Genomic DNA, 19,144 nt, shown 5'->3' on the forward strand with positions numbered 1-19,144 from the left:
ATATTAATAATATCACCCATGTGGCCCATTAGTAATTTCATCCAATTCTGGACCCAAAAGTCAATAATGCCCCCTATGTCGTTCCCATATAATATTAATGTCATCCAATTTGGGGCTCCCATAAATTAATAATGCCCCCATAAATTAATAGTGTTCTCCAACTGTAGCACAAAATTGTACATCATATTTTAAGTGTGACCTCATTAATATATGCTCATGACAAGAACTATGTTCTTGTCATGGGCATCTATGCCTCTCTTAATGCATCTCATTGTTTTATTTGCCTTGGCAGAAGATGCCTGGCACTGGTCACTAAAGTTTAGTTTGTCATTCACCTGTCACAACTCTCGGGACCAGGGGCTCCATCTGTGTCCCTAAAGCTAGGGGAGCCATAGCTATCCCTGTTCCCTGGATTACTTCTAATGGTGAAGATGCCAGAGCTGCGTACCTTGCTGAGCACCTGAATCCACCCTCAGTCTGTTCCCTCCCCTCACCCAGGGAAGAGGGAAGTAGTTGTATATAGCTATACACAAACCAGACAACTAACAAGGTAATACAAACAGTGATAAAAGAGAATACGAATCATACAGAAATGCACTCATAAACAACAGAGATACACCGAGGAGTGAAGGATGTGAAAATCCAAAGTAGGAGAAGGAGAGGATTTGCACTCAACCAAAACCTAGCAACAGTCTTAGATAATTCCACCAAACGCCTACTCAAACAACACACCACCAACTCCTGAACCATGCAGCAATGAAGCTAACTCTGAAAATGGCTACTTGGAAGTGTCCAGTTTATATAGAAGAGGAGAGTGGCCAACAGTGTACAGTGAACAATTAAGAGCCTTAAGGCAGGTAAGCTTCTAGGGGTTCTCAACTGACAAAATTAACCCCTGTATTGCTAGAAGAAACCTGCAACATTCAGTATGAAGGTGAAATGCTTCTAGTCAGCGCAGAAGTATGATAAATAAGACAGTGTGGTCTTCTGGCTCGTCTCTGTTGTGGTAACCCCATGACAGTACCTCCTGTTCTATGAGGGACCTCCCATGAAAAGACTGGATCAACCTGCCCACATGGACGTCATGTGCTGGCATCTGTGATGGAGTCAGCTTACGCTGAGTCGTTTTCTTTAGAGTGGACCCTCTGGGTCATGGCACCTACCCACCTAGGGCGAGTTAACCTTGTGAGGAACCACCCCCTATAAAGGGAGTGTTAGGGGCAAGACCAAGGGGGTGAGCCACCATGACTGCTGGAACCAGATGGCTGGCTCAGGTAGACACTAAGTACGAGTGTCTGACGACAAAGGACATGCAGGAAACAAGGCAAGACAAGACGTGAATTCAAGGTATCTTCATTAAGGCAAACTCAGGGTTACATCAGGTGCAAAACGTGATAATAGGGAAAACACAGCAAGGTGCGGGCATGGCATGCCAAGGTCCATGGCATGGTACGTGCTAGATGGCACACCTAGGTACAAGCAAGGCTCGATGGCATTGGACTCTGGACAGCTGGCAACGATTGACAGGATGAGGGCATCAGGCTGCGGACGTCAGCTTCAGACATCAGGCCGCAGTTGTCAGGCTTACGATCTATGTCAGCGATCGGCAGGTTCTGGGCATCTGGCAGGCAAAGCAGGGTTCAGGCAAGGAGGCACAACAGAGCTCCAGACATGGTGCGTGTTAGGGAACACGCCAAGGTTCAAGGCAAAGCTCAAGGCAGGGTGCATGCTAGGGGCACACCAGGGTCCAGGGCAAGGTGCAAGGCAAGGTGCGTGTGTAGGCCACATGCCAGGTTCAAAGTTCAAAGTACAAAACACGGTTCGTGTGTAGGGACACACCAGGGTTGAAGGTCCTGGGCATGCTAGAGGAGCCTCCAGGGTTCAGGCTAAGGTCCTGCACGTGCCGAGGGCATGCCAGGTTTCAGGCTAAGGCAAGGGCCTGCGCGTGCTAGGAGGCACGCCAGGGTTCATGCTAAGGCAAGGGCCTGTGCGTGCTAGGAGGCACGCCAGGGTTCAGGCTAAGGCAAGGGCCTGCATGCGCTAGGAGACACGCCAGGGTTCAGGCTAGGGCCTGTGCGTGCAAGGGGGCACGAGAGGGTTAAGGCTAGGACCTGTACGTGCAAGAGGGCATGACAGAGTACATAGCAAGACCTGTGCGTACTTTAGAGAAGCACGGGGAGGTAAGCCAAGAAGCAGGCTATGGCCTGCATGTGCTAAGAATGCACGCAAAGCACAGTGCAGAGACAGCGTGGGTGCAAGGAAGCACAGAGAGCATGGCTGGGGCACTGGCTAGCTGGTCGGACTGAGGCACAGACAGACGGGCAAGACTGAGGCGAACCCGGCTGAGGCATAACAGGCGACACAGCTGTCACTGGCCGACGAGCACGGCTGAGGCACAAGCAGGCAGGCATGGCTAGGGCAGGCATGGCTGAGGCACAGACAGGAGGCTAGGAAGGCCAGGCGTGTGCAAATGTCATGCAAAGAAACAAGGCGAGGCAAGGTACAGAGCAAGAAACGGAATGTAGGCAGTAGCACAGAGCCGGGTACAAGAGAAGAGAAGCGAAGTGTATGCTAGAGTCCAAAGCCGGGTACAGAGACATAGAGCTAGCAGCGGAGCATAGGCCGAAGCCCAGAGCTGGGTCAAGGCAGAGCCTTGAGACTAGCCTGGAAATGTGCAAGAGAGCACCATAGGGCAGAGTAAGGAAAACCAGGCAGAGACAGAGAACGTGGAAGTAGTTCAAGGCTCAGAATAGCAAAGGCAAGACATGGCGAAACAGGCAAGGCAGAGAACATAGGAAGTAATACAAGGCAAAGCATAGCAAGGACAAGACATGGCACAAAAGACAACACAAGACAAGGCACGGGACAAGAGGCAGAGTACAAACACAGAGCGTGTGCAGAGAAGCACTACAGGGCAGAGTGCAGGGGCACAGAATACAGGGAGCGACCGAGCAGACCAAGCAGCCATGCAGGGAAGCAACACGATACTCAGGCCCCGACCATAGAAAGGGGCGGTCTGATATAGGGCATTAGCACCTGCACTTCCGGGTCAGGACCAGGAGAGGACTTCCAGTTCAGTTCCTCCAGGATCATAGAGAGGCTAGCTAGATCAGATTCTTCTGAACCATAGAGAGGGTCACATGCTCAGGGCCTCTAGGACCATTGAGAGGATTGCTGGATCAGATACTGCTGGACATAGAGGGTCACATGATCAGGGAGTCCAGGACCATAGGGTGGATTGCTGGATCAGATTCTGCTGGACCATAGTGACGATCACAGCAGGCAGAGCAGAGATGGGCATGCACACAGCAACGGCATTCAGCCATGAGGTGAGGTGCGCATGCACACTGCTCCAGGAGTGACGCAGCACAACAGTCATGAGGTGCACGAGCATACTGCTCCAGGGATCATGCAGCATAATAGTCATGAGGTGCGTGTGCGACATAACAGACATGGTGGGCATGACAGCATCTACTTCCTCTCTTCAGGACCATTACCCTTCCAGTGTATCAGATACTTAAGCAAGACGAACCAAGTGAGAATCAACAATCTTAGTTATCTGAAATTCCAAATTTCCATCAACAATGATCAATAATGGCAGTAGCGGTCATGGTAAAGAGAATGCAACATATTTTTTGAGTAGAGACCAGTGAAACACACTATGAGTCCTAAAGGTGGGCGCCAAAGTAAAGCAGAATGCTACAGGATTGATGATGGCCACAATCCTATAAGGACCGATAATCCTGGAACCAAGTTTCCAAGAGGGAACCTTCAACTTAATGTTCCTGGATGACAACTGCACCAAATCACAAAACACAGGTCCAAACCCACCAAACATCTCCGATTAGCCACACTCTTGTATTTGGACCCCATCTTCAAATTATTTACTGTAGAATCATTTGCCAAACAGATGTAATAGATGATGAAACCTGTTCCTCTTCTGGTAGTCCTGAAGAATGATTCCTATTAATCAAGCTGAACTGAGGATGAAACCTGTAAGCCCCGAGAATAGAGATTTACCAGTAGACTCATGACAATGGTTATTCAGTGCGAATTAAGCTAAAAGTTAGCCAGTAACACAATCCTCCTGATTCTCAGACACAAGGTGTAAGGAAGAAGACCGGGCTGTGGGTTCTGACAGAGCACCGGGTCCAGAACTGCTGGGCCCACGTCTTTTGTTGCAGGTGGAAAGTAAATTGAGGACGGAGAGGACCCCTAACCTGCTGAGAGAGGGTGCTTGGTAAGCGAGAGGCAGAAAGGAGGTTTTGCGCAGGAAGACAGAAAGGGTTCCTGCCAGATAGAAGGGAGAGCAGGGACCTGAAGTGCGCTAGCAAGAGGGGTCGAGTGCAGGAAGGACCAAACATGAGAGTGTCATGCAGAACTCCTGATTGCAGAGCACGCAATGCAGAAGGGTGTTGTGCGGAACTCCCGAATGCAGAGCACGTCGGACGGGAGGTTGTGGTGAAAGACTCCAGGCTGCAGAGCAGTGTGATGGACTAGGGGCTCAAAGGGTCAGACCGGTGACCGACCGTTGCCACCAGAAGACTGCATGCAGATTTGTTGGGTGTGAGGAAGCTGAAGTTCGCAACATCGGCATCAGCCAGCTTTCAACTTTCATTTTTTGAGAAGTGAACCGCATCGGACTCACAATAAGTGAAACAGTTAAATGCCTAGACTGTGGCCTTCACCACGAAACAATCACTGACCTCAGAGAGACCAGTCAAAGAAAACACTGCGGCATCCAGCAAAAGCGCTTAATCAGTGAAATCCTAAGTGCATTGCTCCCTGGGAAAAACAAATATGCAAATAAAGTCAGTCGAGCCTCATTTAAGAGTCTCAAACACGGGACTAGCCAGATCTTCCTCCGGGGAAGGACCCAGCCAAGGAGTGGCTTCTTTCAGAAACCACCGTTACCACCATATTAAGTGGCCCTTTAAGTCAATATCCAGCTCTTTACGAGTTTACAGATATGACAAGGGAAATACCAAGGCCAGGTATCCATCCACAGACAGCTGTTTCGGGGTGTTGCCCCTCATCAGTGTGGAGTAGGATTCTGGCTAGGTAGGAGCAATGCCTAGTAGACCAACATCACAAAACAATCACTGACCTCAGAGAGACCAGTCAAAGAAAACACTGCGGCAGCCGACAAAAGCGCTCAATCAGTGAAATCCTAGGTGCATTGCTCCCTGGGAAATACGAATATGCAAATAAAGTCCGTGGAGCCTCATTTAAGAGTCTCAAACATGGGACTAGCCAGATCTTTCTCCAGGGAAGGACCCAGCCAAGGAGTGGCTCCTTTCGGAAACCACCATTACCACCATATTAAGTGGCCCTTTAAGTCAATATCCAGCTCTTTACGAGTTTACAGATATGACAAGGGAAATACCAAGGCCAGGTATCCATCCACAGACAGCTGCTTCTGGGTGTTGCCCCTCATCAGCGTGGAGTAGGATTCTGGCTAGGTAGGAGCAATGCCTAGTAGACCAACATCACGAAACAATCACTGACCTCAGAGAGACCAGTCAAAGAAAACACTGCGGCAGCCGGCAAAAGCGCTCAATCAGTGAAATCCTGATCTTTCCTGTTTGAGACTCTTAAATGAGGCTCCACGGACTTTATTTGCATATTCGTATTTCCCAGGGAGCAATGCAGGGATTGCTCCAACCTAGCCAGAATCCTACTCCACACTGATGAGGGGCAACACCCCGAAACAGCTGTCTGTGGATGGATACCTGGCCTTTGTATTTCCCTTGTCATATCTGTAAACTCGTAAAGAGCTGGATATTGACTTAAAGGGCCACTTAATATGGTGGTAATGGTGGTTTCCGAAAGGAGCCACTCCTTGGCTGGGACCTTCCCTGAAGGAAGATCTGGCTAGTCCCGTGTTTGAGACTCTTAAATGAGGCTCCACGGACTTTACTTGCATATTCGTATTTCCCAGGGAGCAATGCACGAAGGATTTCACTGATTGAGCGCTTTTGCCGGCTGCCGCAGTGTTTTCTTTGACTGGTCTCTCTGAGGTCAGTGTTTGTTTTGTGATGTTGGTCTACTAGGCATTGCTCCCACCTAGCCACAATCCTACTCCACACTGATGAGGGGCAACACCCCGAAAAAGCTGTCTGTGGATGGATACCTGGCCTTGGTATTTCCCTTGTCATATCTGTAAACTCGTAAAGAGCTGGATATTGACTTAAAGGGCCACTTAATATGGTGGTAATGGTGGTTTCCGAAAGGAGCCACTCCTTGGCTGGGTCCTTCCCTGGAGGAAGATCTGGCTAGTCCCTTGTTTGAGACTCTTAAATGAGGCTCCATGGACTTGTGAATGAAAATTTGCACTAAAGGAGAGTGATCAATAGTGAACAGTTGAGAGCCTTTTAGCAGGTAAGCTTCCAAGAGCTCTCAGCCGAGCATATTATCCTTTACACTGCTAGAAGAAACCTGCTCCATTTAATATGAAGATGAAGTGCTTCTAGTCAGTGCAGGAGTAGGAGAAATCGGACGGTGTGGTCTTCTGTCTCCTCTCTGTTCCAGCAATAATAAACAGGTTATAAAAATATATTTACTTTCTATATATAGACTTTATTACTAGAAATAAGTTAATACAGTTATTTTCACTTTAACTAACTACACTAACTTCACTATACCGTATGCTGAATATGTCTGTTGGTATTGGGTGAGTGTAAGAGATTCTGAAATGTTTGACTTTCCTAAATTTATTTATGAATTCCAAAATACATATACTTTTTGTCTGACATACTAAAATATTTACTGACATTTTGTATCTTGAAGTGATATTCAAATCTGTGAAGCAAATGTGGCAAGAAGATAGAAAATAATACTTCACTGAATAATTCATTTAGTGATTTATATTTTACAAGGTAGTCACTTCCATAATTGTCCATGAGTAGGTTTGATGTTTTTGCCCTACTTTATAGCAATATATTTTTTCTTACTTGAATTTTTAGTGTAGCAGTATAAAGATCTTAGTCATCTCCGAAGGTGCAACATCCAATAAATAAAATATCCTCTTGCAATGTGTCAGAGTTTGGAAAAAGTATTCACAGGTTTAGACATTTCTCTATGTCAATACTTGTTTAGAACTAAAACTACAATGCCAGTAAGTCAAATAGAAGCAATCAAGACATATTTGGAGTACTTGCCATTTATGAAATATAGAGCACACAAGAACAATTTCTAAAATTTATTGACCTATATCTCCTAAAGTGCAAATGTTTTAATTAAGTGTCAACACAAAAAAGATTCTCCAATATGTCTAAGTTTGACGATTGAATAATTTTTGACCTTTGTTGTACTGGGTTTCAAAAGTTAGATACCACCAAGAGGATAATTATTTACATAGCTAACAAAAATAAAATCACTAAATATAAATTTTATTATATTTATCAATTAGTGCCTTTAATAGATTGCCAACTTCTGTGTGTAGGTAGCGCATAGCTTTCAGGATGGATAGGGTATATCAACTACCACTAATTGACTGGTGCTTATACTGTCCAAAACACACTAGTTATCTCACCATTGAACAATTTTTTGTTATTAGTATCATTGCATTTTTGCATATATATTGTGTATAGATGGACTGTTTTGTGGATTTTAAAGATAAAAATAATACAAAAAATGTTGTTAGCTTCTCATTGTATTGACCTGCAAAATGGTCGTACCGAATTTGACTGAAAAAATGTCAGGTTCTACTGGATGCCATATTATTAGGGGAATGGAGATTGCTTATAAATTGAAATATTCCTATAAGGTGCCTAATTATATTTATTTAGGATATATTTAGAGGAAATCGATCATTTGACAACTACATATTATTTAACCACTTGCGAGTCTATACAATGTCTTAAACCAACCATCTGGTTAGTATATATCTTTGCGGCTACAGTTTTTTTTACCTAGTTTGCAGCCTCGAGGAAAAATAAATCTGTCTTCCTGTTTGCAGCATGTTTGATGAGAAAGTAAAGATAAAGTTTTAATCTCCGACAGCCAAAACTTATAATTACCTTACATAAAAATGACTGTAATGAAAAGAGTGATGTAGTTTTAAAGGGGTTATCCACTACTGGACAACACCTTATTTTATTGTTCAAGTGAGCTGCATAAAATTAAAAAAATTGTATACTTAACTTTGTATCATTAACAATATTCTTCCATTTGAACCTAATTAGTAACTGCTGATTGGCTGCATCAGTCATGTAACATTGTTTATGCCATGAGACTGCCAGGGTACACGGGGCGGGTCAACAACAGATGAGTGGTGTCACTCAGGAGGAAAGTATTCAAGTATTTACTTTTTTATGCAGCACTAAATGAAAATTAATAAAGGGTTGTCCAGTAGTGGCCGACTACCTTAATAAGCATTTCAGAACATTTTGTGCATAAGTTTTAAAAAATATGCAACATATATATTTTATTTTTGTTTTAGATTTTCTTTTGCTTTCACAAAAAATCAAAAATAATAATAAAACACAAAATAAAACTCATGTATCATAAAGTAGACACACAAAAAAGATTTTCCAACTTTGATAATAATAATAACTACCTTATTTTTCGGACTATAAGACGCACCCAAATTTTCAGAAGGAAAATAGGGAAAAAAATAATAATGTGTCAAATGGGGGTCCATCTTACAGTCCGAATTCTGCTTACCTGGGAAGGGATCCGGCACAGGTGGAGGAGTGGTCATAGGGGTCATTCAGTGGTCCAGGCTCGTGCGGTGGCGGCTCTGTGCTGGGGCAGGTTGGTTGTGCTGGAGCAGCTGGGCTGTACTGGGGCAGCTGGGCTGGGCTGTGCTGGGGCAGGTGGGCTGTGCTGGGGCAGGGGCAGCTGTGCTGTGCTGGGGCAAGTGGGCTGTGCTGGGGCAGCTGTGCTGGGGCTGGGGCAGCTGAGCTGGGGCAGCTGGGCTGTGCTGGGGCAGCTGTGCTGGGGCTGGGGCAGGTGGGCTGTGCTGGGGCAGCTGTGCTGTGCTGGGGCAGCTGTGCTGGGGCTGGGGCAGCTGGGCTGTGCTGGGGCAGCTGGGCTGGGGCAGCTGTGCTGTGCTGTGGCAGCTGTGCTGTGCTGGGGCAGCTGGGCTGGGGCAGCAGGGCTGTGCTGGGGCAGCTGGGCTGGGGCAGGTGGGCTCTGTGGGGTGAGGGTGGCGGCTCTCTGTGCTCCGGTGCAGGGGCGGCGGCTCCGCCGGCATTTCCTCCAAGCCTGGAGGCCCCCGCACATCCCTTGCTAGCCGCCGCCATCTTGCGGTGGCCTCCGGGAGCATGGACGCCGGAAAGATTGCCGCCGGTCCGGGGACGGCGCATGCGCAGGTTCAGATCTCATCCCGAGATCTCGTTGCCGAGTTTGAATCTCGTCCCCCGAGATCTCGGGATGAGATCTGAACCTGCGCATGCAGTCCGGCCCATACCGCTACACTGCCTGAGATAGGAAGAACATATTTTCAATAGAGGGATAAAGATTTAAACAGACTGGAGATTTAACATTCACTGTGCCCCTGCTGAAATGAATTATAATGCACACTGTACTTCCTAAAATTAATTAGAATCACACAGAAACTCAAACATTATAGATGGTATTATAATATTCATATTTTCACCACTAAAATGTGTTATAATTTGCATGGTGTATCAAATTATAATAATCTACGCCAAGTCTACAAAAATGAATTATGCACACTACACTTTAAAATGAACTATAATACGAATTCATATAAATTGAATTACACACAGTTTCTTTTAAAACTGATCACAATACTCAATGAAAATGAGTTCACCCACCACCCAAGTAAAAGATCCTCACATCTCAAAGTTCCAATGATGTCGACTAACAATGAAATTCTGGGACGAATTAATCGTGCAGTCTGGATCATAGAGGAGAGGGCAGGGAGGTGAGAACTGACTTGAGTGCTCGATAGTATCTATACCCTAAGGGAGCTCCTACAATAGGGCTACATTCCCACAATATGTATTTGATGAGGTTTTGGTGTTGCAGATTTTCTGTATCATTCTTGCTCCTATTAGATAAAGGTTGCTTGTATTTTTTTCATTGCGCTTTCAAGTGCGATATTTTGCATGTAATTTTATAGTTCTTTTTGTTATGTTATATTTTAAATAAAGCAGCTGTGTTTTAGATACTTCCTGGTATTTAGCTTTGAAAAAAAAGTTTTTTTCCTACATTCACGTGTGTCTTACATGCGTTTTTCACATGGAAACAGGAAATTACTGTACATAGTGGCAGACCACCACGTATTTGCTATGGGGCCTATGAGACAGGGGGGGGCCTGGTGCCAAACCGCATTGGGATACAATGCAATACCATGACAATTTCAACAGCATCTGCATCCTAACAATGCAGATACAGTTGAATGTAATTCTTTCTCGCCAAGGACCACCAATGGGCCTGAGAAGTCTTCAATGGGCCTGGAGTATGATTGACTTCCATAAAAGAAGCACATCACGTTGTAATGGCTGCACTGTATGCCAGGCCTCTGCATAGTGTTTACTCTATAAGGGTCCATTCCCATGGTCAGTAAACTCTGCGGGTTGGATGCTGCGTACATCCGCAGCTTCCAATCTGCAGCATCCAGATGTTACAGCATAGTGGATGGGATTTCAAGAAGTCCCATCTCCACTATGCGTACTGAGACACCTGCGGCTTACCCGCGAAGATGGACAAGCAGTGCGTCTTTCCAGACCGCATGTCAATTTTTCTTGTGGAGACGCGAGTCTCCGCAAGATAAATTTCACCGTGCAATGTATTGGACGCCGTGATTCCACACGGTTCAATGAACACATGTGGGATTACCTGCATTCAAAAGCCGGTAGCGCTTTGGATGCAGCGGACATGTGCTGCGTTCAAAGCACTGCCGATTCCTGACCATGGGCACATACCCTAAGAGGAGAGGAGTCTCTGCCCATCAGCTCCCATCTCCAGCAGAGCTGAATGTCTGCTTTTTAACATCCCTGCTCTGCATAACATTGCTCTCCCCGTCTTGTCTTCTGCCATGTAATCACAGCAAGAGCGCTCATCAGTCAGGCCCTTGGAGGAGGGGAGATTGCACCACAGAGAGAAGATTGTCCTTCTGTCCTTGGCATTGAGCATAATATACAATCATCCACAAAGAGGATAAGTCCATGAGTATAATGTGTAGATATGTCATATATAATTAAATACATACAACATATATAGAGAGGGAGAGTTCAGCATAAATCAATATACCCCCTTTGAAAAGTAAGATTTTAATCAATATCTCACTGAATAGAAGAACAGTTTCCTTTTTTTGTAAGACTGAATATCATAGAACATTTATTTACATAGTTACATAGTTTTGAAGGCTGAAGGAAGACCTTATGTCCATCTAGTTCAGCCTATTTTTAGTGCAGCTGTTCTGCATTGTTGATCCTGGAGAAGGCAAAAAACTCACAGAGTAGAAGCCAATTTTCTCCATAGGGAAAAAAGTTCCTTCCCCTAAGCTGGGTCAACCATCTACCTATAATATTCTGTTATTTGTAACCTATACTGTTACTCACAAGAAAAGCATCCATTCCTTATTTAACCCATAACATGAAAGTAAGGTTAATAACTCAACTTTCATTACAAAACCCTAAGTTTACTCAAATTAGTTGAAGTGAAAGTAAATGTAAATGTACCTCACATAAAAAATTACTATATCTAGTATTTTGCAAGACCGACATGATTTTTAATGACAGCACCAAGTCTTCTAGGCATGAAATGAATAAATTGGTGACATATTGCAACATCTATCTTTTTCCATTCTTCAATAATGATGTCTTTTAGAGCTTGGATGCTGGATCAAAAGTGATGCTCTACTTGTCTCTTTAGAATTCCCCATGGGTGTTCAATTGGGTTCACATCAGGAGTCATACTTGGCTACTGAATCACTTTCACCCTGATCTTCTTCAGGAATGCAATAGAGGCCTTAAATATGTATTATGGATAATTGTCATGTAGGAAAAGTGTACATCTACGAAGTGCACCGAGTGATGATAGCATCTTCTCCTTCAATACAACATAGTATGTCTATGAATTTATGATACCATCAATGAAATGTAGGTCCCTCAGACCGATAGCACACATACTTCCCTACATAAGGACTGTCATACCATGTTTCACTGTAGGCACCACGATTTTTTTTCCATTCCTTACCTATGCAGCACTATACAGTTCTGAAGCTGTCACTTCTGAAAACATTTATATTTGTATCATCACTCCAGAGTTTAGAGTTCCAGTATTTTTCATATTTTTACCATGATAAAATATGTTGTTGGAGAGCTTTTTTTGTGCATGGGTTTCAGGAGAGGCTTCCTTCATGCATGCCATTTCAATACAATGTATGCCGTGTTGTATCATGGAAAACACTCATCTCCAGCTTGGTTTTCCAATTTTTAACTAACTGCAGTGAACTAGTGTAGGGAAGGTGAACTGTTATAGTTAAAGATGGGAAGCAGCTGGAGATAATGAGGAAGAGTGTAATATTGGAGTTTGACCATTAGAGGGCAGTGGAGAGTTGTGAGGATAGGACTAAACAGGAGCCATTGGCTAAAGAAACTGTCAAGTCATGGGGGGTGGGGTTACCAGAACGAGGAGGATATAAAAGAGGGAGAGAAGGCTCTGGAAAGGTCTGTCAGTGAGAGGAGCGCAGGCGACAGGAAAATCTGCTGAGGCGAAAAGACAGGAAAGAAGCTCCGGAGGGGACTGACAGCTGAGACGGTCAAGGGGGGTGGCCCTGATGATAGAAGCCACAGACAGAGACAGCCTGGGGGTACCACAAGGTGGACAGACTTTGACTGGTGAAGCTCTGCAGTAAATAGGCCTAGGGCGGCTGCAGTGAAAGAGCCACGGGGGTCGTCACACGGAAGTCAGGAGGAAGTGAAGGTACCGGGCCTGTGTGCGGAGAGTGTAAATTGCTGTCGTGTGTTGCTGTGGTCGTCGTGACGATGGCTAATAAAGAAGACCTGTTGGACACGATCCTGTCTCTGTCTCGAGTCTGTCTGCAGCAAGAAGCGGACCACCTCCCTTGGTTACCCTACCTGCATTTGGAGTTGTCGGCAGGATCTTCACCGCGAATACAACATCTTCAGCGGTAAGCCTGCACCGAAGATTCAAAGGACCCAAGCTGCACGGGTTGAAGATTTTTTTTTTCTTCCCCTGTGGATTACAAAACTGGACTGTTTAGTATTGCTGTTTTTTAACAGGCAGATACGGAGCGGAAAAAAGGACTTAACAAAATGGTCGTGGCATTCCAGCGCCAGAAAGAAGTGCAGGGGTTTGCAGCTACACTGGACAATCTGGGGCTTTGTTGAACCCGCCCCTGGGGGGAGCGGCATGTATCTGGAGATAGCCGCCCCTCCATGCTGAACCCTAGAAGATGGATGGAGAGGCCGCTCAACGTCCCACCCAAGAACGGGAGTGGCTCAGGTGGAGAGATTGGGTGTGGCTGCTTGGCGCCATTAAGCGCCTGGAAGTCAGACGTGATGCGACGTTGCAGCTGCCATGGCCTCGGACGCCTGGAATGTCGGTGGCATCAGGAGATTGAGTCCCGTCGGGAGACCTGCCCCTGGGAGCCCCTGCCGGTGCCCTGGATGCGTGCCAGAGAGGAGGAACGACCTTGGACTTCGCTGGAGCCGCCTCTGGAGGAAGCAGTCTGGAGTTCTCCCGCGGAACCATCGGGCCTGGAGGCTGGCCCTGCCGGACGGCGGGGTGAAGATTGGAGGCTGGGGGAGGAACTGTGGGGTGGCCTGTCGGAGGTCACGGCGCCAGGGAAGGTGAGAGTTCCCCCGGCTTTGCCGGCGTCTCTGCAAGCGGCCCCCACCACTCGGCCTCCCCGCGCGGCCTTCTGCTTTTCAACGGCCCCGGCTGCGGAGGGCTTTGCGGCCTCCGCTGGGCCGACCGACACTCTCACTTACCACTGAGCTACCCTGCCCGGCGGCGCATCGGCCTGTGTCACCGGCGCAGAATCAGCCCGCGGTCGACTCTGCTGCATTCCACCTGTCAGCAGTGGCCTACCACCTGAGGCCCACCACCACTGCCGCCCCGCTCCAGAATACTGCGGCGGTCGGGCCACCAGCCGCAGCAGCCTACTCACCAACATCCGAGGCCGCCGCTGCTCCCTTCTCGGCTGCGGCCTATTTGCCGGAACCCACAGCCGCCTCAGTTCCAACTGCAGCCTCCCCCGTGGCTGCCACTCCAACATCCCCGGCCTTGGTTGCGGCCGATCTGGCGGTGACCGCAGCCGCCTCTGCCTCATCTGTGGCTTCGGTTGTGGCCTGACATCCAATGCCTGTGGCCACCTCCCCTCTGCTCCAGGCCCCGGTCACGGCCTATCCATCTGGACCTGTGGCTGCCCCTGCTCTTCGCCCGGCTCCAGCTGAGGCTGGTCTGCCAGCACCTCCAGCTGCCGTGGCCGCGCTCCTTACCCTGTCCGCGGCCCACTCGATCGGCTCTGTGGCCTACACCGGACCCTCCGCCTGGGTTGCGGAGATCATTGAACAGTAGAAGGCCAGAGAGCGGGAGGTGTGGGCGCTGTTGCATGAGAAGGGGGAGGCCGCCATGTCTACCCCTCGGTCGTACAGGTGGCTTGTGCATACAAATACTGCCAAGGGCTACGGCTTCATCCGGGACCTCGCCACCGGCTACAAAGTCTACCTCAATGTGGCCTCCATTAGACATGGGCAAGCTCTGTGGGAGGGAGACCTGGTCTTCTACTACAAAGAATACTGCCCCCGCGGCTACTATGCAGTGGCGGTTATCGCTTACCCTGAGGGGTATGAGCCCACATAAAGAACAGAGGACTCCTGGGTCTTGGGCATCAGGGACACTTGGGGCCCAGAAGCACTGCAAATATCCCGGTGACTCCGCAGCTGTGGAGTTCCCCTGCTGATTGGCAGAATATCGGCTGCCAGGAGGTGGCTCAGAGTATACTTTACAATGGACTGCCTGGACTGCTATGCACTGTTGCATGGCCTTGGGGACAGTTCTAGGTCCTCAGTAGATTACCCAGTCCTTCAAACTCTTGGTGCAACGGGAATGCATGGAGGGAGTGTTCTCCTTAAAGGAACGGGGAGCACTAATGTTGTGTTTAAAGCAATGTTATACTTTATTTAAAAAAAAATGTGTCTTTGACAATGTAGAAGATGCTATGCTTTAAAAAAAAAAAGAAAAAATATATACTGAAAGTAAAGGAAAAGTTTAAAGAGTGATAAGATTAAAGAGCTATGTATAGTATATATATAGCCGGTTTGAAATGTTGAAGTGTTATCTAAAAAAAAAAAAATGTTCAACAGGTCCCGGGTACTTGGAGTAAGGAAAAAAAAAGAGACACCAACCATGACTACTTTAATTGACGGGACAGAAGATACGGATGGGATCAGAGCAGACAACAGTCCCTAAGTCATACCCTGAGTACCAGACATACACCCCCACAAAAGATAGGAGGACGCTGATGTTGACCTGGTAGATTAGGGCCTCTGTCATGGCAGTCCGAATGGAAGAGGGTGACAGAAGGGGAGAGCAGAGGGAGGTACGCACCCGTAGAGTAGTCCGGGTGGACCCAGCCCAACTAGAGGGAATTGTCGAGTGGCGTATGTGCCGGCGGGTAGCGGTAGGGTACTCGGAGCATGATTGCTCCCGGTTTGGTTCAGCCCCGAGTATCGCGGGTCTGGCTCAACAACCAGTCCCCCAAAAAAAAAAGAAGGTGGGGAAGCTTCAGAACGGAAAAGAGGGAGACAGTGGATAAAGGAAGGGGGAGTGTAGGGAAGGTGGATTGTTTTAGTGAAAGATGGGAAACAGCAGGAGATAATGAGGAAGAGTGTAATATTGGAGTTTGACCATTAAAGGGCAGTGGAGAGTTGTGAGGATAAGACTAAACAGCAGCCATTGGCTAAAGAAACTGTCAAGTCAAGGGGGCGGGGTTACCAGAACGAGGAGGATATAAAAGAGGGAGAGAAGGTTCTGGAAAGGTCTGTCAGTGAGAGGAGTGCAGGCAACAGGAAGAGCTGCTGAGGAGAAAAGACAGGAAAGAAGCTCCAGAGGGGACAGACAGCTGAGACGGTCAAGGGGGATGGCCCCGATGATAGAAGCTGCAGACAGAGACAGCCTTGGGATACCACAAGGTGGATGAACTCAGACTGGTGAAGCGCTGCAGTAGATGGGCCTAGGGCGGCTGCAGTGAAAGAGCCGTGGGGGTCATCATACGGAAGTCAGGAGGAAGTGAAGGTACCCGGGCCTGTGTACAGAGAGTGTAAATTGCTGTCGTGTGTTGCAGTGGTCGTCGTGACGACAGCTAATAAAGAAGAACTGTTGGACACGATCCTGTCTCTGTCTCGAGTCTGTCTGCGGCAAGAAGCAGACCTCCCCCCTGTCGGTTACCCTACCTGCACTTGCATGTCAATTTTTTACAACCCTTCTCATCATAAGACACTTCTGTTTATGTGGTATCTTCCGTGGACGGCTTGGACGTCTCTGTGAGTTGCTTTCATCTTCATCTTTGTTAAATTTTTGTTTCAAGTTTTATGATCTTCAACATTTTTGTGTGAACAATATTTTTTCTTTCTCAAAGTGATGCTGAATCAATATTCATTGGCAAGCTGTGAGGAATGTGATGTTGAGCTACTTATTGCGGGCAAGCCAAAATGTAGGGAAGTCAGAATGCCTGAGGTCAAATGCAAGGTGTATATGTCAAAGACAAAGGCATAATAAAAACAGATTGTCAAAGACAAAGTCCAGAATTAGGAATCCAAGGTCAGAGAGTCATTGCAAAAGGGTTAATAAAAACAGCTAGTCAAAAAGGAAAAAATCCAAGATAGAGCAACAAAGATCGGAAAATCAGAATAGAGAGCACAGAGTAAACCCTCCACTGAGCTAAAAACAACAACTGGCAAGGTTTGATAACACACAGAACTGATGACACCTGGAAGACCTTGCAGGCCAATCCAGATTGGACAGCTGGGCTATCAATCAAAATACAGACAGCCCAGCACAATTCTGCCTCATATTGGGTAGTGAACTCTCAGCACACCCTTGGAATAATGACAGTACCCTCTCTTCAAGAGGGCCATTGAAACCCCCAGTTTTCCCAGGAAACCTAGAGTGGAAGGACTTGGCCAAACGATCGTCTTTCACAGTTTGGGCTGGAACCCAGGATTTCTCCTCTAGGTCATACCCCTTCCAATAGAGGAGGTACTGGAGGGAATTTTGAACCCTCTGAGAAACCCCGTTTCGTTTTCATAATCATTCTTGCTCAACAGAAACTGAAGAGGCAGTGACGAAGGAGATAAAATCGGAGGGAAAAACACTTTTAACAGGGATGTGTGGAAGACGTTAGTGATGCAAAGATGCAAAGATGTGGAGGAAGCTTCAACCTAGAAGTCAATGGAGTGACAACTTCCAGAATCACATAAGGGCCAATAAACTTGGGACCCAACTTTGCCGACGGTACTTCAAGTTTTATTTTTTGGATGACAACCAAACCTTAAGCTCGTAAAAAACAGTGTAACCAGCTCACCTGAATGGCTCATGGCCTGTAGAAGCAGGGAAAAACGTGTAACTTCAAGTGGATGATCCAAAATAGAAGATTTCGCTTCTTAAGATTCCAAAATTTATTATGCAAGTTTAAAAATGAACTTCATGAATCCATGGTGTGATCAGGAGCAACACATTTTAAACTCTCTCTAGGCGTTCTTTCTCAAAGTTAATGAAGGTGAAAATCACAGTGAAACTTTAAATGCTGGTATTGTGAAGTACAGTATTCAGATGTATGGGACATCTTGTTCTCAAAGACTCCATTTTTGTGCTTGCGATGCCATTTTGTTGTTTATGAGTTAAATTTTGTAACTTAACTAGATGAAAGTTCATGGTTGTTATGAAAACAGACTGTTCCAGCTTGTACAAGATATGAGACACTGAAGAATGTGCTATTGTTATATTTTCTACGTCACGCAACTAGGGACATATTCCGATTTTCTTGCAATACTATTGGCTTATAAAGTGAATGTGTCACGACGATGTTATTGGTAGCTGAGTACATTGCATAATTAAGCAAAATACTATAAAAAGGTGACATAATAAAGGGGGTTAGTGATCTGCCTTGATCCTCCCATACAGAGGCTACGTCTCCGTCTGGTCATTCCAGTTGCTAGCAACACCGGTGAATTAATTTGGAAATCACTTGGTCAACCATGAAGGGTTAATTTAATCCTCCCCCTAACAGCTGGCTGCCCAACGTGGGGTCCCCAAAATAGGGACGCCTCTGCCCCCGGAGGACAACAAGAGAAAGGACCCTCAGACCAGACACAGATGCTGGAAAATTGGGACTGATCATCCCCCACGACAACCAAGGTAAGTTGGTAGTTATACTGTTCAGACTGACCATTGGTGTGGTCTTCCTGTGCTTGTTGCTGCAAAGAGAATCTGAGGTTTGTCCTTGATGGTGGGGTGATTCTTGGGTGGAATCATATAGAGGGCCCAGAGTTCGAACCATACCTCATAAGGGATGGACACCTTGGATTGACCAGTGATTGTGACACTCTTTATAGTCAAAATATCCTGAAATCCTGATCACTGTTAGAGTCAGGCGTGGTGAAGTGATCGAAGATTGGGTAGGATACGTAACTCAGGTATATATAGATATACAGTATATATAGATATAACCAGAGGTGTCCGGAGGGATAGTCTGAGACGCCCTCCTCCTTTCACTGAGTACCACGTTGAATTTTGGGCACCCCAGAGGGGGGATAGACCCTGTGGAACAGACTGAAACAGCCACTCCAGTACTGTGCACAACTGAAGTAAGGATATTTAGCTCTAAAGGTGAGAATCCGTGGAAGAAAAAGAAGAATTTTGTTGCTTGGCACATGAATTGTGTGATGAAGGTGTTAGGAAGAACAGAGGAAGTGAATTCTGATTGTTTCTGTTACTGCTATGTTGAAGAAGGAAAATTGTCTATTATGACTAGGACTGGATGTTTTGTGGTGCAAGTAAGTGACTGTGGTGTGAGAAAGTGACAGTAATGTGCCAGAGAGACTCCGGAGGATGCATTAAAAGTAGGAAAAAAAAAGTTTTCAGAAGAATCTAGCTCGCTCTGTATCAAAGGGAAAGGGAGAAAAAAGTAAGCCAGCAG

The sequence above is a fragment of the Dendrobates tinctorius genome, unplaced genomic scaffold (assembly GCF_039654945.1).
Source record: "Dendrobates tinctorius isolate UK_male_01 unplaced genomic scaffold, ASM3965494v1 ptg000150l, whole genome shotgun sequence".
Lineage (NCBI taxonomy): Eukaryota > Metazoa > Chordata > Amphibia > Anura > Dendrobatidae > Dendrobates > Dendrobates tinctorius.